The sequence below is a fragment of the Hypanus sabinus genome, chromosome 26, assembly GCF_030144855.1.
Source record: "Hypanus sabinus isolate sHypSab1 chromosome 26, sHypSab1.hap1, whole genome shotgun sequence".
NCBI lineage: Eukaryota > Metazoa > Chordata > Chondrichthyes > Myliobatiformes > Dasyatidae > Hypanus > Hypanus sabinus.
In genome coordinates, this window is record NC_082731.1 from 27,544,422 (window position 1) to 27,568,720 (window position 24,299).

Sequence of the window (24,299 nt, forward strand, 5' to 3'; positions counted from 1 at the left end):
TGGATTAAAACCTTAAATATTAATCCTCAAGCTAAAGTAGTTACAAATGGTCAGATTTCAACACCATTTTGCTTAATAAGGTCAACTAGACAAGGTTGCCCATTATCACCTGCCCTATTTGTATTGGCGATAGAACCATTAGCTGAAATAATTAGAACAGATTCAGATATTATGGGCTTTAGAGCTAACCAAGAAGAATATAACGTTAATTTATTTGCTGATGATGTTCTGATTTATTTAACAAACCCATTGCAATCACTGCAAGAACTATCTTTTAGATTGGAAGAATATGGGGAAGTATCAGGGTATAAAGTAAACTGGGATAAAAGTGAAATTTTACCCTTTACCAAAGGAGATTATAGTCAATGTCGATTAGTAACTCAATTTTGATGGCCAATAAATGGGATAAAATATTTAGGTATAAGAGTTGATAATGATGTAAAGAATTTATATAAACAAAACTATTTGCCATTATTAAAAAAAATAAAAGAAGATTTTGATAAATGGATGATGTTACCAATAACATTAATAGGTAGAGTTAATGCTGTAAAAATGAATATATTTCCTAGATTGCAATATTTATTCCAAACTTTGCCAATACAGCTGCCTCAGAAGTTTCTTCAAGAATTGAATTCATATGTGAGGAAGTTTCTTTGGAAAGGAAAGATATCAAGAATATCATTGGAAAAATTGACATGTAAATTTGAATTAGGAGGGTTACAACTTCCAAATTTTAAGAATTATTATAAAGCAAATCAACTTAGATTTGTTGCATCCTTTTTTGATTAAGAAAAACCGACATGAATTAGAATAGAACTAGATAAGATAGGAGAAAATATACCAGAAGATTTTATATATAAATGGGAATCCAAATGGATATGGGAAAAGAAAGAATCTCTTATATTAAGACATTTGATTGATTTATGGAATAAGGTAAATATGGACGATGAGATAAAGAAAGCTTTATTAACAAGAAGAACCTTAATTTAAAATAGGCTTATTCCTTTTACAATGGATAATAAACTTTTACATACCTGGTTTCAAAAGGGGATTAAATATATATAGGTGACTGTTTTGAAGGAGGTGTATTGATGTCATTTGATCAATTAAAAAATAAATATAAAATATCAGATAACACCCTTTTCTGTTATTTTCAATTAAAGGCCTATTTAAAAGATAAACTAGGTCAAACAATATTAATGTCAAAACCTAATGAAATAGAAATATTAATTCAAAAAGGAATAATTAAAAAAATAGATCTTGCATGTACAATTTGATTCAAAAACAAGCAATTAAACCAGGAATTCATAAATCAAGACAAAAATAGGAATCTGATTTGAATATTAAAATTGATGGAAAAAATTGGTCAAGATTATGTTTTGATAGTATGATAAATACAATAAGTGTCCATCTTAGATTAGTACAATATAATTTTTTACATCAATTATATATAACACCACAGAAAATAAATAGTTTAAATTCAAATCTATCTGACCAATGTTTTCGATGTAATCAAGAAATTGGTACTTTTTTACATTCTACTTGGTCTTATTTTAAAATTCAACCATTTTGGATAAATTTAAGACTTTTATTGGAACAAATTATTGGAGTACAACTCCCACATAGCCCAATATTATTTTTTACTAGGTGACATTGAAGGGATAATACCGAAACTTAAATTGAATAAGTATCAGAAAAAATTTATAAAAATTGCATTGGTAGTAGCCAAAAAAGTTATTGCAATTACTTGGAAATCAGATTTATATTTGACTATGGATCATTGGAATAATGAAATATATAGCTGCATTCCACTTGAAAAAATTACTTATAATCTAAGAAATAAATATGATATATTTTTGAAAATTTGGCACCCATATCTACAAAAGATAGGATTAAATATACAGGTCCTTTGAAGATAAAATTACAAAGCAATGGGGAAAATAAAAATTAAAATTAAAATTATTTTGAACTCCACGGAGCATGTGGGGATCCTCCGATATTCAGGCAATCTTTCTTTCTTTCTTTCCTTTATTTTTTTTTCTTTTTTTTAGATAGGGGTTAAGGGGGGGAGGGTTAAGGGGAGGGGGAGGGTCAATATTATTTTTTTACTATTCTAATATTCCATTCATTCTATGTAATTCTCTTAAAATGTAATAAATAAATAGTAATAAAAAAAGAATGTGTCAGCAAGACTGATCAATACAACTTTGACAGAGTCATTTCCAATGCCTCATCTGAAGGAATTCTATCAGAGGAGCAACTTATCAATGAAATTCCATGGAGACAATTGAATACAATATCATGACATAACTACATAAAATTATAAACAGTAAAACAGTCATGTAATATTATTAACACTAAATTAATTTTATTGCAATTTAATTAAAAATCAATCCTAATCCCGTGGAATCGATCTTAAAAACAATACAGTTTTTATTCATTCGTCATGATACAACATAACTATGGATGCCTTTTAGTTATTTATTCATGGGATTTGAGTAGAACACCATTTCTTTCCCATCCCAACTGCTCTTGTACTGGGTGGATTACTGAGCCATTTCACAGAGCAGTTAAAGGTCAGTTACATTACTGTGGGCCTGGAGACATATACAGGCCAGACCAGGTAAAGTCAGCAGATTCCCTTCCCTGAAACATGTCAGTCATGCGTTTAGACACCAATCCATTTCTCAAAGCCACAGTTACATGTTTAATGAACTGACTTCAAAGATCCCAGCTGCCGTGATGTGATCTGAACTTGCATATGAACATCACACACTCAGCTTCATGATTCAGTTCTCAGTAACTATCACTCACTCAACGCCATATCTGTTGCTCAGCAACCAGACTCATGCCCACTCTCAGATTTCAGCCAACTACAAAGGCAGGATGTGCAACAACTGAGGATCCTACCTTGCCACTGGCCTCTGCGATCCCCTGGGAATGTCGGTTCACAACCCTGGCCTGCCTCTCCTTCTTTCCCGCCATGAGAACATGCTGCCAGTCCTCCAGTATATTTTACACTCTTCACTGCTCACAGCAACAGCTTTGTCTTCTGCTTCCTGTTTGTATCTCTGCCTCTCTCTTTCTCTCTCTGTCAGCTAAGGGCTCTGACAGCCTGTTTGTACACAGTGCAGGCAGCTTGTCAGAGCCAGCTTCTGACCTCGTGCACTGTGGGGTGGGAGGGAGAAATGAGGCAACAAATTGAAGGTCTGAAAAGTCTGAAATGACCTTAAAGAAAGTGGAAAGAGAGAGAGAAAGGTCAGGCAGAGAGAGAGATGCAAGGATGGGAATGGAGGGAGAGATCACAGGGTAAAAGGGACAGACGCTCCAAGACCAGTGTTCTGGCCTAATTCACAAATACAAGCCATGTTCCTCACTGTGCTTTGGCACTGGGAATCTCCCCCACTATGTGAATGTTTGTGTCTTCAAAACCGTATCCAATTATACTTTCACACAACACTGAATAAGGGGGCATTTCCCTGGAGACGGACTGAGAATTGTTCCTTTGAATTTTATCCTGGGTCTTTATCCAATGATTATTGATACCTGTCTGAAGGAGTCCTCTCATTGATGGGAATCGATCCCATATTCCTGAGTATTAGATGGCAGGTGCCACTAAAATAGAAGGTATTGTAGAAAGTGGACACATTGTATTTTACTGCGACCTTGCACACGGAGCAGGAACACACACAAAATGCTAGTGGAATGCAGCATGCCAGACAGCATCTACAGGAAGAAGTACAGTCAACGTTTCAGGTCGAGACCCTTCACCAGTCCTGACGAAGGGTCTCGGCCCAAAACGTCAAATGTACTTCTAACTATAGATGCTGCCTGACCTGCTATGTTCCACCAGCACTTTGTATGTGTTGCTTGAATTTTCAGCATCTGCAAATTTCCTCATGTTTGTGTTTTTAAATTCACAGGGAGCAGGAATTCAGTTCTTCAGACCTTTCAGACATTTTCTGGGACAGATAGGATATGTACGAATAATTTTGCACCTTTATTTAAGAAGGGCTGCAAATAAAACTAAATGCTAGGAACTATAGACTGGTAAACTCAATATCTTTGGTATGAAGTTAATATAATAGAGCAAATATTGGTGGGAAGTTAGATTGTGAAGATTTTAAAAAACACCAGAAGGCAACAAAACAAGTTTTAAAGAAGCAAAAGATGGAACACAAAAATCTTAAAGAGGATACTAAAAGTTTCTTCAGACACATAAAGTGTAAAGGAGAGGTGAGAGTGGATATCAAATCACTGGAAAACGATGCTGGAGAGGTCATAATGGTGACAAGGAAATGGTCGATAAACTGTATAACGATCCTGCATCAGGCTTCACTGTGGAAGACACTAGCAGTATGCTGGAAGTTCAAGAGAGTCAAGGGGCAGAACGGGGAGATGCTGCCATTACTAGGGAGAAGGTTCTTGAGAAACTGAATGGTCTAAAGGTACATAAATCACCTGGTCCAGTTGGTATACATCCAGGTTCTGAAAGAGGTGGCTGAAGAGATTGTGGAGACATTAGTAATGATCTTTCAAGAATCACTAGATTCTGGAATGGGTCCAGAAGACTGGAAAACTGCAAATGTCACTCCAAGAAGGGAGCGAGGCAGAAGAAAAGAAATTATAGGCCTGTTAGTCTGACCTCAGTGGTTTGGAAGATGTTGGAGTCGATTGATAAGGATGTGGTTTTGGAGTACTTTGAACAACATAATAAAATAGGCCATGGTCAGCATGGTTTCCTCTGCTGAATATCTTGCCTGATGAATCTGTTGGAATTATTCAACAAAATACAAAGCAGAATAGACAAAGGAGAATTCGTGGATGTTGTGTACTTGGATTTTCAGAAGGCCTTTGACAAGATGCCACACATGAGGCTGCTTTACTAGTTACAAGCCCATGGTATTACAGGAAAGATACCAGCATGTATAAAGTGGCTGATTGACAGGACGCAAAGAGTAGGAAGAAAGGGAGCCTTTTCCAGTTGGTTGCCAGTGACTAGTGGTGTTCCACAGGGTTCTGTGTTGGGACTGTTTCTTTGTAAAGTTTTCAGATGATCTGAAGATAGGTGGAGGGCCAGCTAGTTTTGAGGAAGTAGAGAGGCTACAGAAGGATTTAGACAGATTAGGAGAATGGGCAATGATGTGGCAGATGGAATAGTGTCAGGAAGGGTTTGGCCATACACTTTGGTAGATGAAATAAGAGGGTAGACTATTTTCTATATGGAGAGAAAATTCAAAAATATGAGGTGCAAAGGGTCTTGGGAGTCCTTGTGCACAATTCTCTAAAGATTAATTTGCAGGCAGAGTCAGCGGTGAGGAAGGCAAACGCAATATCAGCATTGATTGTAAGAGGACTGAAATATTGTACGCAGCCAATCAGTAGCCTCAACACAGCTCTACGAACTAACTATACAGAAGGTATAAGCCGAGTGGCCATTATCGGGAGTAGGCCAGTGGCAAGAGTAGAAGTGACAGGTTTTGGCTCGGAAGAGGCATCGGCTCTGTGTAAAGCTTCTGTTAAGGTTTCCTTTTTCTCTTTTTTCCCTCTCTTGCTGTTCTATTTAAATGGCTGTGGTGTGTTCTTCGTGCCAGATGTTAGATCGTGGGAGACCCAGAGTGTCCTGGGGAACTACATCTGTGTGAAGTGCATCTGGTGCAGCTCCTTGAAGACTATGTTAAGGATCTGGAGCACAGCAACTGGATGACCTTCAGCTTGTATGGGAGAATGAGGACATAATTGATCAAAGTTACAGAGAAGTAGTCACCCTGAAGTTGCAGGAGGCGAGTAGCTGGGTGACTTTCAGGAGAAATGGAATAAAGGCAGTGATGCACCATCAATAACTCACACTGAGACGTAAGGCGAGATATCGGCTTTTATTGACTGAAGAAGGAACCAGCAGTGAGTGACCATCATATTACATCCTGGAGAATGAGGCAGAGGATTAGACCTGAATCGCCTTTATACAGGGGCCTGTGGGAGGAGCCACAGGAGCAGTCAGCAGGGGGTGTGTCCAGACAGGCACATGTAGTTCACCACAGGCAGTTAGAGCAGAGCACCCCTGTGGCCATTCCCCTCAAATGTATCCGCTTTGGATACTTTTGTGGTGGATAACCTCCCGGGAGAATGCTGCAGCCACCAGCTTACAGGCACTGACCATGGGTCCGTGGTGCAGAAGTGAAAGCGAGAGAAGAAGGGAGCAGTAGTGATAGTGGATTCTGTAGTGAGAACAGACAGGGCATTCTGCGAATGTGAATGGGACAGCTGGATGTTATGTTGCCTCCCAGGTGCCAGAGTCAGGGATATCTTAGATTGCATTCACAAACATTTTGGAGAAGGAGGGGGAGCAGCCAGATGTCTTGGTACATATTGGTACCAATGACATAGGTCCAAGTATTGCTGGTAGAATCGCAGGTGGTGGTGAGAGGGCATACAGGATCGTGATATGCCAACTATTGGAGAGGTGCCGCAGCAATAGCCTGACACTCAACGTCAGTAAGACGAAAGAGCTCATTGTGGACCTCAGGAAGGATAAGTCGAAGGAACACATACCAATCCTCAGAAGGATCAGAAGTGGAGAGAGTGAACAGCTTCAAGTTCCTGGGTGTTAAGATCGCTGAGGATCTAACCTGGTCCCAACATATCGATGTATTTATAAAGGCAAGACAGTGGCAATATTTTATAGGAGTTTGAATAGATTAGATAAGTCAACAAATACACTTAAAGACTTCTATAGTTGTACTGTGGAGAGTAATCTGACAGGCTGCATCACTGTCTGGTATGGAGGGGCTAGTGCACAGGACAGAAAGAAGCAGCAGAATGTTGTAAATCTAGTCAGTTCCATCTTGGGTACCAGCCTACAAAGTACCTAGTACATCTTTAGGAAGCAGTGTCTCAGAAAGGCAACACCCATTATTAAGGACCCCCAACACCCAGGGCACGCGTTTTTCTCATTGTTACCACCAGACAGGAGGTACAGAAGCCTGAAGGCACACACTCAGCGATTCAGACAGCTTCTTCCCCTCTGCTAGCCAATTCCTAAATGGACGTGGAATTTTTGGACACTACCTCACTTTATTTTAATATACAGCAATTCTGTTTTTGCACATTTAAAAAAATCTATTCAATATATGTAATTGATTTACTTGTTTATTTATTATTTTTATTGTATTTATTATTATTATTTCTCTGCTAGATTATTGCATTGAACTGCTGCTGCTAAGTTAACAAATTTCACATCACATGCCGGTGAAAATAAACCCGATTCTGATTCTGAAAAGAGAACTTAGAGAGCTAGGTAGAAAGCTGAGAAGCAGGACCTCCCGGGTCCAGCGGGACCTCTGGATTGCTGCCTGTGCCACACGTCAGTGAGGGTAGAAACAGGATGATCAGGCTGATAAATGCGGGGCTGATAATTGAATTGAATTGACTTTATTTCTTATATCCTTCACAGACATGAGGAGTAAAAATCTTCATGTTACATCTCCATCTAAATGTGAAATGTGCAATCAAAATAATTTATAATAATCTATAATAAATAGACTAGTCAATGAAACATAGAAATACACCCATATCAGTGTGAGTTAATCAGTCTGATGGCCTGGTAGAAGAAGCTGTCCCGGAGTCTGTTGCTCCTGGCTGTTAATCTGCGGTACCATTCCTTGGGTGGTAGCAGCTGGAATAGATTGTGATTGGGGTGACTCGGGTCCCAATGATCCTACGGACCCTTTTCACACCTGTCTTCGTAAATGTCGTGAATCATGGAAATTCACAACTGCAGATGCACTGGGAAGTCAGCAGATTCCTGCGATTAAGGCAGGTACAGTTCCCATACCAAGCAGTGATGCAGCCAGTCAGGATGCTCTCAATTGTGCCCCTGTGGAAGGTTCTGAGGATTTCCGGGCCCATACCAAACTTCCTCAATGGTCTGAGGTAAAAGAGGCGCTGTTGTGTCTTTTTCACCACAGAGCTGGTCTATGCAAACCACATGAGGTCCTCGTGATGTGGATGCTGAGGAACTTAATGTTGTTAACCCTCTCAATCCCATCCATTGATATCAATAGTGGTTATGCCGCCTCCATTCCTCCTGTAATCCTCAACCAGTAGGGGGCAGGGCTTCAGGTTTTTGGATCATTGGAATCTCTTCTGGGGTAGGTATGACCTGTTCAAAAGTGATGGGTTGCACCTGAGCCCAAGGGTGATCGATATTCTCACAGGCAGGTTTCTAGAGCTGTTGGGGAGGGTGGGAACGAGAGTGAAGGGACTCAGGATAGGACAGATGGTAAAAAAGTAAAGATAGCCTGCAGTCAGACTGTCAGGAAAGGCAGGAAGTGATGGGATGTAGTTGCACCAGACAGTCTGAGTATCAACTTATTAGAGATGCAGAATCAGAAAGGAGAGCAAATACGGTACTCAAGGTGTTGTATCTCAATCTGCATAGTATCCAGGTATGATGTTGTGGCCATCACGGAATCAGGGCTGAAGGTTGGTTGTAGTTGGGAGTTGAATGTCCAAGGTTACACGTTATATCGGAGGGATAAGAAGGTAGGCAGAAGGAGTAGTGTGGCTCTCCTGGTAAAGAATGGCATCAAATTAATGTAAAGATGTGACATAGGATCGGAATCCTTGTGGGTTGAGTTAAGAAACTGCAAGGGTAAAAGGACGTTGATGACAGTTTTATACAGGCCTCCCAACAGTGGCTGAGAGGTGGACCACAGGTTACAACAGGAACTAGAAAAGGCAAGTCAAAAAGGCAATTGATAGTCTTGAGAGATTTTAACATGCAGGTCAATTGGGAAAATCAGGCTGGTAATGGATCTCAAGAGTGTGTGTTTGTTGAATGCCTAGGATATAGTTTTTTAGAGCAGCTGAGCTGACTAGCGGATCAGCTATACTGCATTGGCTATTATATAATGAACTGGAGGTAATTAGGGAGCTCAAGCCCAGTGTGGCCTTTTATATATTGGCAAGACCCGACGCAGACTGGGAGACTGTTTCGTGGAACACCTACGCTCGGTCCGCCAGAAAAAGCAGGATCTCCCAGTGCCCACACATTTTAATTCCACGTCCCATTCCCATTCTGATATGTCTATACATGGCCTCCACTACTGTCAAAATGATTCTTAACTCAGGTTGGAGGAACAACACCTTATATACTGGCTGGGTAGCCTCCAAGCTGATGGCATGAACATTGACTTCTCTAACTTCCGTTAATGCCCCTCCTCCCCATCTTACCCCATCCCTGACATATTTAGTTTGTTTGCCTGTTCTCCATCTCCCTCTGGTGCTTCCCTCCCCCCTTTCTTTCTCCTGAGGCCTCCTGTCCCATGATCCTTTCCCTTCTTCAGCTCTGTATCACTTTCGTCAATCACATTTCCAGCTCTTAGCTTCATCCCACCCCCTCCAGTCTACTCCTATCATTTCACATTTCCCCCTCCCCCTTCTACTTTCAAATCTCTTACTATCTTTCCTTTTGGTTTGTCCTGACGAAGGGTCTCAGCCCGAAACATCGACATCACTTCTCCCTATAGATGCTGCCTAGCCTGCTGTGTTCTACCAGCATTTTGTGTGTGTTGTTGTTTGAATTTCCAGCAACTGCAGATTTCCTCATGTTCGCTAGGTAAAAGAACCCTTAGGAACCAGAGATCACAATATGATTGAGTTCAACTTGAAATTTGACAGGGATAAAGTAAAGTCTGATATAGCAGTATTTCAGTGGAGTAAAGGAAAATACAGTGGTATGAGAGAGGAGTTGGCAAAAAGTAAATTGGAAGGAGCTGCAGGCAAGGATGTCAGCAGAGTGGCAATGGCATGCATTTCTGGGAAAAATGAGGAAGGTGCAGGACAAATGTATTCCAAAAATGAAGAAATAATCAAATGGTAAAATCGTACAACCATGGCTGACAAGGGAAGTCAAAGCCATTGTAAAAGCAAAAGGAAGGGCATACAACACAGCAAAAATTAGTGGGAAGATAGAGGATTGGCAAGATTTTAGAAACCTACAGACAGCAACTAAAAAGAACATGAGGAAAAGATGAAATATGAAAGCAAGCTAGCAAATAATATTAAAGTAGATAGGAAAAGTTTTTCAAGTATGTTTAAATAAAAGAGAAATGAGAGTGGATTTAGGTCCATAAGAAAATGAGGCAGGTGAAATAATTATGGGGAAATAATTATAATTAATTCTTCATTATGCTGATGAAGTAGATACTTTGCATCAGTCTTCACTGTAGAGGACACCAGCAGTATGCTTGATGTTGTAGTGTGCTAAGGAAGAGAAGTGGATGCAGTTACAGTTACAAGAGAGATGGTGCTCAAGAAGCTGAAAGATGTAAAGGTCCGTAAGTCACCTGGACCAAATGAACTTCATCCTATGGTTCTAAAAGAGGTAGTGTTAGAGATTGTGGTGGAATTAGAAATGATCTTTCAGAAATCATTGGACTCTGGCATGGTGCCAGAGAACTGGAAAATTTAAAATGTCTCTCCACTCTTTAAGAAAGGAGGAAAGCAGCAGAAAGGAAATTATAGACCTTAGTGGTTGGGAAGATGTTAGTGTCAATTGTTAAGGATGAGGTGATGGTGTGCTTAGCAACACAGACAAGATAGTACAAAGTCAGCATCGTTTCCTTCAAGGAAAATCTTGCTTGACAATCCTGTTGGAATTCTTTGAGCAGATTACAAGTAGGATAGATAAAGGGGATGATTTGGACTTTCAGAAGGAGTTTGACAAGGTGCCACACGAGGCTGCTTACCAAGTTAAGAGCCCATGGTATTACAGGAAAGTTACAAACATGGCTAGAGCATTGACTGATAGGTAGGAGGCAGCAAGTGGGTTAGGGTGATCCTTTCCCTTCTCCAGCTCTGTATCACTTTCGCCAATCACCTTTCCAGCTCTTAGCTTCATCACACTCCCTCCGGTCTTTTCCTATCATTTCACATTTCCCCCTTCCCCCACCCCCCAACTACTTTCAAAACTCTTAGTATCTTCACCTTCAGTTCGTCCTGACCAAGGGTCTCAGCCCGAAACGTCAACAGCGCTTCTCCCTATAGATGCTGCCAAGCCTGCTGTGTTCTACCAGCATTTTGAGTGTGTTGTTGTTAGTGGGAATAAAAGGATCCTTTCCTGGTTGGCTGCCAGTGACTAGAGGTGTTCCACAGGGGTCAGTGTTGGGAACACTTCTTTTTATGCTGTATATAAATGATTTAGATGATGGAATAGATGGATTTGTTACCAGGTTTACAGATGATATGAAGATTGGTGGAGGGGCAGGTAGTGTTGAGGAAACAGGCAGGATGCTGGACTTGGACAGATTAGGAGAATGGGCAAGAAAGTGGCAAATGAAATACAATGTTGGAAAATGCACAGTCATGCACTTTGGCAGTAGAAATAAATGTGTGGACTATTTTCACAATGAGGAGAAAATCCAGGGAACTAGATGCAGAGGGACATGGGAGTCCTTGTGCAGAACACCCTGAAAGTTAAGTTGCAAGTTGAGATGGTGGTGAGGAAGGCAAATGCCATGTTAGCATTTATTTCAAGAGGTCTAGGATACAAGAGCAAGGGTGTGATGCTGAGGCTTTATAAGGCCCTGGTGAGGCCTCACCTTTAATATTGTGAACAGTTTTCATCCCATTTTCTTAGAAAACATGTGTTGGCATTGGACATGGTCCAGAGAAGGTTCACAAGGATGATTCCAGAAATGAAAGGGTTACCATACAATGAACATTCGATGGCTCTGGGTCTGTACTTGTTGGAATTCAGAAGGATGAGGGGGGATCTCATTAAACCTGTTGGATGTTGAAAGGCCTGGACAGAGTAGAAGTGGAAAGGATGTTTCCCATGGTGGGAGAGTCTAGGACAAGAGGGCACAGCCTCAGAATAAAGGGGTGCCCTTTCAAAACAGTGTTGCAGAGAAATTTCTTTAACCAGAGGGTGGTGAATTTGTGGAATTTGTTGCCATATGGAGCTCCAGGCCAGGATGTATTTTTGAGAGAGATTGATAGTTCTTCCTTGAACATGGCATCAAAGATTACAGGGAGAAGGCTGGGAACTGGGGTTCAGCAGATGAAAAAAAAAATCATCTATGATTGAATGGCAGAGCAGACTCAATGAGCCAGATGGCCTAATTCTGCTCCCATGTCTAATGGTCTTATAAAAGCAAAGATGTAAGAAGAGCAGAGAGGCGAAGAGGACTGCAGTGTTGATAGGAGATTCCTTGGTCAGAGGAACAGAAATGAGGTTTTATGGGTGCAATAGAGACACACAGATAGTATGTTGCATTCCTGCTGCCAGGATCAGGGACATCTCAGATTGTGAACATGGCAGTCTCAAGGGTGAGTGTGAGCAGCCAGAAGTCTTTCTTATGAGACACTCCCAACCACACCAGCTTCTGGCATTTATACGTATGAACACTCTGGAGTATGGATAGCTGGCTCAGGTTCAGGATGGCCCTGGTAATTGGTAATCCTGGTTTTGGTGCCAAGAATTGACTATTTAATGAATGGCTGAACAGATGTTCGGTGCTCAATTGTAAGCCTACTTGTGATATCATCTGGAGGAACTCAACAGGTAAAGAGGCATCTCTGAAAAGAATTATCGTCGGGAGAGAGCAACACCCAAAAAGGTCAAATTCCCTTAATTTTACAAGGACTTGGTCTTTGGCAAGAGAAAGGCCGCAAGTCTTCTCCTGCACTGACCCTACGACTGTGCAATGGACCTGCTGCCTGATACTTGTCCCACACAGGGTAAATTGTACGTGTTCTCAGGCCGAGAGAGAAGCGTAATGGAAGAGTATCTTAAGGAGGTTGTTGCCATGGGCTACATTCAGCCCTCCACCTTATCCGCCTGTGCAGTCTTCTTCTACATACAAAGGAAGGATGGGAGCCTTCAACCATGCAGTGATTAAACCACATGATGGCCAAAAATCACTGCACCCTACCATTCATGATTATAGCTTTTTAGATGCTCCAAGCAGCGAGTGTTCACAAAACTAAATCTACAGATGCATACAATCTGGTCTATGTAGGGGAAGGTGATGAGTGAAAGACTGCTTTCAATACACTGATGGGGCATGACGAGTATCTGGTTTTGCCCTTCAGCCTTGTGAATTCTCCAGCCATTTTCCAGGCCATTATAAACAACATGCTCCAGGATACTCTCCATAAGTATGCCTTTGTCGACCTGGATGATATCAGAATCTTCTCAGACCCATGGAGGTGAATGTTTATGTCAGGGACATTTTAAAGAGTCTTTGAGAGCACGTACCTTATGTCAAGTTGGAGAAGTCCGAGTTTCACATGATGACTATTTCATTTTTGGGGTTTGTCATCTCCAATGACAATCTCAAGATGGACTCTACCAAGACCCAGGCAGGGATTGGCCACTATCGCCTAGCATCAATCAAGTCCAACGATTCCTGGGGTTTGCAAACTTCAGCTCAGTGGTAACTCTGCTGATGTCACTAGTTATGAATTCCATGGACCCTTTCGTCTGGACCACTGATGCAGAGGCTGCTTTTGTTGAGCTTAAACATCAGTTCACAACAGCTCCCATCCTGGTTCCTCCTAAGCCAGACTTGCCCTTCATCATGGAGGTGGATGCCTCAGACATTGGAGTGGGTGCCATCTTGGCTCAACGCTCACCTTCGAACGGTAAACTGCACCCGTGTGCATTCATCCCTCAGGGGCTATCCCCGGCAGAGAGGAGATATGACAACGGAAATCAGGAGATCCTTCCTGTTAAGTTAGTTTTGGAGTAATGGTGTCACTGATCTGAGAGAGTCAGGAACCCTTTTATCATTTGGACTGACCACAACAACCTGGCTGATATTCAGGAGACCAAGAGGCTGAATTCCAGGCAGGCCAGGTGGTCTTTGTTCTTTAACCACTTTGAATTCATCCTGACCAATCCACCAACATCAAAGAACCAGAAGCCAAATGCCCTGTCCCATGAGTTTGATGAATTGGAACGAGAGGAAGAGCCAAACACTATTTTTCCCCAAGTGGGGTGGATGTGACAATTTGTTGTGGAATCCATGCTTTTGTTCATGAGGTCCAAGCACAAGGAGGGATTTCTAAGAACGGCCCTCTGGGTCAGCTGTTTGTCCCAAGTTCCGTCTGGTTCCAGATACTCCAATGGGGACATGCATCAAGATTGACCACACTGCCAGGGATTGGCAGGACCCTCAAGTTTATCAAGAGGAGGTATTGGTGGCCAGGAATGATGAAAGAGGTTTGACAGTACATGTTGACAAGTGAGGTTTGTGCCCAGAACAAGGAGACTCGTACCTGACCTCAAGAGCACCTCCACACATTACCTGTTCCGGAAAGATCTTGTGTACACATCTCCATGAACTTTGTCATGGGTCTTCTGCTATCTGAGGGGAAGTCGGTCACCATGGTAATTGTTGATCGGTTTTCAAAAGCCTGCAAGTTCATTGCCTTGGAAAAGCTACCATCTGCAGTGGAGATGGCCAAATTGTCCTGGTCCTCAGGATCCACAGATTCCTGGTGGACATTTTCGAAGATTGTGGTCCACAATACACCTCACTTTTCTAGTGTAAATTCTGTAAACTGAAAGGGGTAACAGCAAGCCTTTCCTAAAGGTCAATCCTACCTTCTGCACCACCCAGGTTTTGTGAAGGGGAACAGGTCTTCATGATGAAAAGATACTTGGACTTGCGTACTGTTCAGAGTGCTTGGCAATATCTCATGGGCTGGGAAGGATTCAGACCTGAGGCAAGGTGCTAGGTGCTAGGTGCCTGAAAGATATATCTTAGATTCAGCCCTCATCCATGACTATCATCGCAGTCTTGGTACATATTGGCACCAATGACACAGGTAGAGAAGGGGAAATGATCCTGAGAAAAGTAAACCCAGTGGCCGTTCAACAGACGACGTCATTGCCATCACCCTCCTCTTGGCCCTAACCCACCTGGACAAAAAAGACATGTATGTTCAAATGCTGTTCATAGACTTCAGTTCAGCATTCAAGACAATCATCCCTCAGGAACTGACTGGAAAGCTGAGCTGACTGGGCCTGAACACCTCCCTCTGCAACTGGATACTCGATGGCCTGACTGGGAGACCTCAGTCAGTCCAGATCGGGAGTAGCATCTCCAACACCATCACACTGAGCATGGGGCCCCACAGGGCTGTGTGCTCAGTCCACTGCTGTTCACTCTGCTGACCCACGACTGTGCTGCAACACACAGCTTGAACCACAGCATCAAGTTCGCTGATGACATGACATTGGTGGGTCTCATCACGTACCATTCATACAAACTCTTCTCTCTCCTGCCATCTGGAAAAAACCACCGAAGCATTCAGGCTCTCACCACCAGACTATGTAACAGTTTCTTCCCCCAAGCTATCAGACTCCTCAATACCCAGAGTCTGGACTGACACCAACTTACTGCCCTCTACAGTGCCTATTGTCTTGTTCACTATTTATTGTAATGCCTGCACTGTTTTGTTCACTTTATGCAGTCCTGGGTAGGTCTGTAGTCTAGTGTAGTTTTTGTGTTGTTTCATGTAGTTCAGTGCAGTTTTTGTATTGTTTCATGCAGCACCATGGTCCTGAAAAACATTCTCTCATTTTTACTATGAAATGTACCAACAGTTATGGTGGAAATAACTATAAAAAGTGACTTGACTTGACTTCAGACTGTTTCATTAAAATGGGCCTTTTTCCTTTGGCTTTACAGCCCGGGCAACAGGTCTGACTGTCCACTCATGATTTGTGTCTCCAGGTGGAATCTAGAAAGATGGTCCCAAGTTCATTGGACCTTTCAAAGTCCTGAGGAAAGTAAACCCGGTGGATTATACCTTGCGCTCCCCAAGACTCTTAAGATCAATCCCACATTCTACAACTTTAAATTAAAAACGGTCTGCATCAACCACTTATTCCCAGCACCATCAACCCTACCACCACCCACGTTTATTGACGGGGAACAGGTCGTCATGGTGAAAAGATATTTGCACTTGCATACTCTTCAGAGTGTTCGGCAATATCTCATGGGCTAGGAATGATTCGGACCTGAGGCAAGGTGCTAGGTGCGAGGTGCCTGAAAGATTTATCTTAGATCCAGCCCTCACCCACGACTATCATCACAGTCTTGGTACATATTGGAACCAATGACATAGGCACACAAGGGGAAATGATCCTGAGGAGAGATTTTAGGATTCAAGGTAGAAACTGAGAAACAGGACCTCCAGGGTAATAATCTCTGGATTGCCTACTGTGCCACATGGCAATGAAGGTCTGCATCGGATGACCTGGATGGTGAATGCCTGGCTGAGGAACTGGTGCAGGGGGAGAGGTTTAGATATATGGATCATTGGGTTTCTTCTGGAGATGGTATAACCTGTACAAAAGGGAAGAGTTACACCTGAACCTGAGGAGGTCCAATAGCCTTGCAGCCAGATTGGCTATTCTGGACTGGGTGTTATACAATGACCTGGTATTGTTTAGAGAGTTTAAGGCAAAAGAATCCTTCAGAGTAAGTGATCACAATGATCAAATTCAGCCTGAAATTGGGATTGGGAAGCTTTTATAAACCAACAGAAGGTAACTAAAAAAGTCAGTAAGAAGATTAATATAGAATACAAAAGTAAGCTTGCCAACAATACTAAAGAGGATATCAAAAGTGTCTTCTGAATTGTGAAGTGTAAAAGAGAGGAGAGAGTAGATATCGGACCACTGGAAGACGATGCTGGGAAGGTAGAAATGGGGGACAAGGTAATGGCGGATGAACTGAATAAATATTTTTCATCAGTCTTCACTGCGGAAGACACCAACAGTTTGGTAGAAGCTCCAGGTGCTGGAGTCATGAAATGTGTGAAGCTACCATTACTATGGAGAAGATTCTTGAGAAACTGAAAGGTCTGAAGGTAGATAAGTCACTGAAGCTGAAGTCACCTTCCATGTCTCTCTGGTGACTTTGTTCACAGTCACAACAAGGGTTTTACCTGTGATGAGCTGGTCTTTAACCAATACTTTTTGTAAGCTTCACCATTCAAAGGTGCTTCCATACCAGTCCATGATATAATCCACATCCTCCCAGTGGTTCCCGTCCCCATTACTCTCCTCCGCCCCTCTCAACCTTTAGTTCGTGCTCCACCTTCCTCTCCTATCAGATTCCATGATAAGGCAATCCTTACGATGGCTCTGCGTGCACACCAATAGAGATAAAAGGAAGGGTGAGAACTTGCAGACCTCTAACCAATAGAGACCCACTGTCTGCATGCTTTTCTATCAATTGATAGATGGGTGGGAGGATCGTCAGGCCTTTTGACCAATGGCATCAGGGATAGACACAGGTAGGTGGGAGGTTTGGTTCAGGGTGTCTGCCTGACTCTGATCTGGTGTTTCCCTTCTCTGACTTCCTTCAGCAAATAGCCTACGGTGGGAATGGCCTGTCCATGTTTACATCCCTACACTTTCGAAAACATCCTCTACTCATCGTCTGGGCCTTTCATGCCCTGGAATAGATTAGAGAGTTTCAGGTAAAGGAGCCAGAGATCATAAATATGATAGAATTCGCTCTGCAATTTGAGAAGGAGAAGCTAAAGTCAGATGTATATGTATTACAGTGGAGTAAAGGGAATTAGAGGCATGGGAGATGAGCTGGCCAAAATTGATTGGAAAGGGACATTCGCAGGGCTGATGGCAGAGCAGCAAACAATGGAGTTTTTGGGAACAATATGGAAGGCACAAGACAGATGCATTCCAAAGAGGAAGTATTCTAAAGGCAGAGGATGCCAGGCAGCATCTATGAAAAAGAGTAAACAAACAATGTTTGGGGCCAAGACACTTCATCAGTCTGATGACGGGTCTCGGCCCGAAAAGTTGACTGTTTACTCTTTTCCAGAGATGATGTCTGGTCCGCTGAGCTCCTCCAGTATTTGTTGTGTGTTACCTAAGAGCCCATGGTTATGGCAGCAAAAGCTACAGGCATGGATAGAACATTGGCTGATCGGCAGGAGGCAAAGAGAAGGAACAAAGGGAGCTTTTACTGGTTGGCTCCATGCAGAATATGCCCCATCTACAACCACTCTTTGCCTTCTGTGGGCAAGACAGTTCTGGATCCACAAAGCAATGTGCCCTTGGATCCAATGCCTTCTTACTTTCTGAACAAGCCTTTCATGGGGTACCTTATCAAATGTCTTGCTGAAATCCATATGCACAACATTTACTGCTCTACCTTCAATAATGCGTTTAGACACATCCTCAAAAAACACAATCAAAAAAATCTATTCAAGCTTGTCTTAAATATATATTTACTGAGGTAGCCTCCACTGCTTCATTGGGCAGAGAATTCCACATATTCAACACTCTCTGAGAAAAGCAGTTCCTCCTCATCATCTTATATCTACTTTCCTGAATCTTGAGGCCATATCCCCTTGTTCTAGTCTCACCTACCAATGGAAACAACTTTCCTGCCTCTATCTTGTCTATCCCTTTCATAATTTTATACATTTCTATAAGATCTCCTCTCATTCCTCTGAATTCTAGGGAGTACAGTCTCTGGCAACTCAATCTCTCCTCAGAGTGGAATCCCTTATCTTTTGAATCAACCTGGTGAACCTTCACTGCACCACCTTCAAAGCCAGTATATCCTCCTCCAAGTAAGGAGACCATAACTGCACTCCAGATGTGGTCTCACCAGTACCTGTACAGTTGCGGCATAACCTCTCTGCTCTTAAATTCAATTCCTCCAGCAATGAAGGCCAACATTCCATTTGCCTTTTTAATAGCCAGCTGAACTTGCAAACTGATCTTTTGTGATTCATGCACAAGTACTCCCAAGTCCCTCTGCACAGTGAATGAACGTGTACTTACTAACATTGAATTCCATCTGCCAGACCTTTGCCCACTCACTGAACCTACTTATATCTCTTTTCAGACTCTCCGTATCTTCTGCACAATTTGCTTTTCCACTCAATTTAGTATCATCAGCAAACTTAGATACACTACACTCATCCCCCTCTTCAAGATTGTTAATGTAGATCGTGAACAGTTGCGGGCCCAACACCAACCTATGCGGCACACCACTCACCACTGATTACCAACCAGATTAACATCCATGAATCCCAACTTTCTGCTTTCTATTAGTTAACCGATCCTCTATCCATGCTAATACATCACCCCAACTCTATGCATCCTTATCTTATGGATAAGACTTTTATGTGGCATGTTATCCAATGCGTTCTGGAAATCCAAGTCAAGAAAGTTCATCTGTTCCCCTCTATCCACTGCACTCATTATATCCTCAAAGAACTCTATTAACTTTGTCAAACAGGACCTGCCTTTGCTGATTCCATGCTGGGTCTGCCGAATGGATCCATTTCTTCTTTAATGATAGCTTTAAGCATTTTCCCAACTATCAATGTTAAATAACTGACCTGTAGTTACCTGCCTTTTGCCCACAACTTTTTTTGAAGTGTGGCATGAAATTTGCCATCTTCCAATCCGCCAGGACCTGCTCAGAATCCAGAGAATTTTGCTAAATCATCACCAAAGCCTCCAATATAACTTCTGCTATATTTTTCAGTACCCTGGGATGCATTCCATCAGGCCCAGGAGACTTATCTATCTTCACGCCCACAAGTTGGCTCAGCACTAGCTCATTAGTGATAGCTATTGTATCAAGGTCCTTAGCTCCCATTGCACCACAACATCTCTCTTTGGCATGTTCGATGTGTATTTCACTGTGAATACTGACACAAAAATATAAAACCAAGCATGTAATTTTGGGGATTTACAAGGCACTGGTGAGGCCTCATTTGGAGTATGGTGAGCAGTTTTGGGCACCTTATCTAAGAAACGATGTGCTGATATTGATGAAGTTTCAAAGGAGGCTCACAAAAATGTTTATGGGATTGAAAGGCTTATCATATTAGAAGTGTTTAGTAGCCGTGGGCCTGTATTCACTGGAATTCAGAATGAGGGAGAGATCTCAATTGAATGATGAAAGGCACCAATAGACTGGATGTGGAGAGGATGTTTCCTATGTTTCCTTTAGTGGGGTAATATAAGACAAGAGCACACATCCTCAGAATAGAGGCTGAGAACAGAAATGAGGAAGACTTTCTTTAGCCAGAGAGTGGAGAAACTGTGTATTTTGTTGCCACAGGCAGCTGTGGTGCCCAAGTCATTGGGTATATTTAAGGAAGAGGTTAATAGATTCTTGATTAGTCAGGGCATGAAGGGATACTGGGAAAAGTCACATGATCAAGGCTGAGAGGGAAATTGGATCAGCCATGATGAAATCCTGGAGCAGACACGATGGGCCTAATGCCCTAATTCTGCCCCTATTTCTTATCTTATGGTTTTACTCAGGACCTAAAACATTAGCCAAACTATGGACCACCCTAAAGGTCTGATCTGGTATTCAGATTCTTGTTCTGGAGTGACCTCAGAGAATACTGAGAGACGCATCTTCATGGGGTTCCATCTCCTGGAATGAGGACTGACCGCCTGTTATTTAGTTCACCTGTCCTCACATATTTAGGTCTGTGCTGCACCTTGTCACACACAATATCATACTCTCCTGTCTGTATTTCAGGTTCAGCAGTGACCAGCAGATATACACCCCACATTCAGACAAGAGATCCCCATGTGGCTGCGATGTTTGGAAATGGAGTCTCCATCTCACTCACTCAGCAATCTGAGGCTACTGCACTGCAACTGCTCATTTCAGAAGGTAAATTTCTAAATGCACCAGGGATGCCAGGTGGGAAATAGGGGCATGAGAGCCGATTAGGTGGGCGGAGGTACAGCAGTGGATGATACATTGGGAAAATGGCAGAATATGTGACACTGGTGGGGGTACAGAGGAGGGGAGAGAAAGGCAGGGTTAATGCTTGGGAATGGGGAGCATGGGATGGGGGTGTGGTTAGTGAAGGAGAAGAGGGAGGTGAGGAAGTGGGTATTATTGTTATGAAGCTCGAAGGTGACATGAGGAGGGGGAGTGTGGTGGAGTGTGCGTTTTGGATCTTGCTTTGTCAAATTTTATAAATTAAAAGTTGTGGAAAACATTGCCTGTAGCTTTTCTTTCAGTTTTCCACTGGAGATTATGTCACAATTTGAAATTGTATTAATTAAAAACAAAGAAAAGGAGAAAATAAAATGACTGAGTTGATAAAAGTGAGGGAAGCCTTTCAGCCCATCTTAGTACCCTCATCACTGCAGTGACTTCACCTGCCTCCAAGTACAACAAGTGGGTAATGCATCCCGGGACAAATATCGGAGAGATTCCCAGCCTGTAATATATGAGTGGAGCCCCACACGTACTGATCATGTTAATGAGGGATTTCTCAGTGTGAATACTGGGGTGCTGCACCCCAAGAAAGATATTCAGGAAAACACAGAGACTCATTGGAAGAATTTCTCAGAACATCTCAGAGCCAGATTTTGATGTAACGTTTCATAGTGAGTATCTCAATCCCATAGTTCAACACATTATCCGAATTCTCCACACTCCACGTTCCATAACGCTATGGGGACAGGAGCTTCTCCGTTGCACAAACAATCTCCCTTCAATGTCTCAGCTGAAAGGCAGCACCTCTGTCCCTCAGTACTACAGTGAACAGCCACGTCAGCCTGAATTTTTTATCTCAGGTCACTGAAAAGGGAATTAACAGCAGCAGTGCCCTGAAACAGAACTCAATCTGGGGTCCAAACATTTTGGTCTTAGCTGAAGTAAACTTTGTGCATCCTGTAGCATCCCCCATCAGAGAGTGTGGAGGTGTTGGTACAAGTACAGGTGACACAGAACTGGGTATCAACAATGTAAATGTTTAAATGTGATGTCAGCAAGAGATCATTTTGAGAAAGTATTCCAATGCAGGAAAATACACCAGATACTGGGGTAAAACACACCAGCCGAAAACAAACGGATACTAGATTAATGCAAACCAAGAATAGAATAGAATACAACAGCTATTTCAGTGACGGACACCAGCACCTGATTTGAGCAGAGCAAGTCCAAGGAACAGACACTGGAGAAAGGGACACAGGACTAGATATTGAAGGAATACACCCTAGGAATAGACTTTGGGGAAAACTATGAAAGACCAGACAATGGGAAAAATACCCCATCTCAGGACCAGAAATTGCGGTAAATTTAAGAAAATCAATTGTGATTGATCTTCGGGAAGGTTGTGATTCCCATGTGTGAGAAAAAAAAATTAAAATCAGTTATTTGGAAGAACCCAAGAATCAGATTCCCAACACATCTCAGGGAATACACTGCGTTCAGTCATATGGGAAAATATATATGGATCAGATTTTGAAGACTGCACCCAAAATCACGTATTGGAGGTGATTGCCTGTGCCCATAACCTGGAGTGCGGAGCAGGTCGTGAAGGGAATGGCACTGAATCAGATACTGGGGAAGTTATTGGAGGAACAGGTGATGACTTGGGACCAGATCCTGTGGAGATTCCCCATGCCCATGCTCGTGTAAGCAGGACTGACCAATGCAATTATTGACAGAGTCATTCCCAATGCTGTATCTGAGGGAATTCTATCACATGCAGTTTTATACAAACAGAAACAATTTATCAATGGAGTTTCCATGGAAACAGCTCAATACAATATCATGATGTGACTACATTAAGTAATGAACAGTAAAATAGTGAACTAATATCATTGACGTTGCAACCATCTACAAATCCAGGATGTGCAACAACTGAGGACCTTACCTTGCCACTGGCCTCTGCTTTCTTCCAGAAATGTTGCCTCCTGACCCTGGCCTTCCCTCTCCTTTCCCTCTGTGAGTACATGCTGCCAGTCCTCCAGTATATTATACACTCTCCATTGCTCATCCTGTTTGTGTCTCTGCTACTCTCTCTCTCTCTCTCTTTCTCAGCTAATGGCTCTGACAGTCTGTACAAAGTGCAGGCAGCTTGTCAGAGCCAACTTCTGAATCCATGAACTTTCGGGTGGGAGGGAGAAATAAGACAGCAAATTGTAATTCAAAAAGTCTGAAATGTGCACAGAGAAGCTGGAAGGTAAGAGAGGACAGGTAGAGAATGAGAGAAGCAAGGAAGGGCAAGGAGGGAATGATCACAGAGTAAGAGGGAGAGAAGGGGAAAGGAAGGAGTCTCTGCCATTTCTAAGGCCAGGCAAATGGACAAATGTCCAAATCCCGGCAAAGATCTTCACTTCCTGCTCTGCAACCTGTGTTTTGGGACGAGAAAGCTCCTCCACTTTGTGAATGCATGACTCTCCAAAACCTGATCCAATTATTTTTTCACATAACAGAGAATTAGGGGGTATTCCCACAGAGACAGACTGAGAATTGTTCCTTTGAATCTTATCCTGGGGCTTTATCCAAATAACTTCTGATACCAGGATGAAGGAGTCCTCTCATTGATGGGAATCAATCCCGTATTCCTGAGTATTAGATGACATGTCACACTAAAATAAATGGTTTTGCAGGGAGCAAAGAAGGTTAGCAACAATTACAGTGGGATCTTGATCAGCTGGGTAGGTGGGCTGAGTAATTACAAATAGAGTATAATTCAGATGAGGATGTCTCTGAGCGAATGCAGAACATTCTCAGTGGGGAGGGTGAGCAGACAGAAGTGGTTGCACACATTGGCTCAAATGACAATAGGCAGAAAAATGGATGTGCTGCTGTGGAGTGAATAAAGGGAGTTAGAAAAGAGTTAAAATGTAAGACCCCAACTGTAGTAATCTCTGGATTATTCCCAGTGCCATGTCCTGGTGAGACTAAAGGTTGAACATATTGTATACCCTATCCTCATTATATGCGGGGGATAAATTTCTTGCAGTCGACGCATAATGTGAAACGCACAATGTGAATAATTATTCAAATAGAGAAAATAGGGATACGTTCCAGACTGCTTCCTAAAAATGTTTTATCTGTAATTTGTTCACATTTTCATACCAATACAACACCAAAAGCAGTACCACAAGGCTACATTCATATTATATTTCATCAATTTAAGGTAATATTCAAGGTAATAAATCATAGAAAGTTAACACACTCGGGTGGATAGTACTCACCAACAGTGGCAGGTGTGTTTGCTCTGGGAGATGAGTGGATGTTGTGATATCAGGATCATATCAAACACAGCAAGGGGTGAGGGAAGACTCAGAACTCTTAGAACTCCCAGGAGCAGGAGATGACCCAAGTTTGAATAAAGTGGTGAGGGTTGTTTGCTTGGCACCATTTTGTTTTTCAGCTTAAATTTGCTTGCAGGGAAGAAGGGTTGATGGCAGGGAATGACAGAAATGCTCACTCAGTTCTAAACTTGGGTCCGTGTCC

At 42.4% G+C, this 24,299-nt stretch overlaps 1 gene segment (V, D, J or C); it reads left to right on the forward strand.

The window, feature by feature from the left end:
• The window catches only part of LOC132381343 (immunoglobulin heavy constant gamma 4-like), a 90,183-nt gene extending 69,590 nt beyond the window's left edge, over nucleotides 1-20,593 (forward strand). Inside the window, exon 6 of the C gene segment in view lies at nucleotides 20,568-20,593.
• Nucleotides 20,594-24,299: the final 3,706 nt, after the last annotated feature.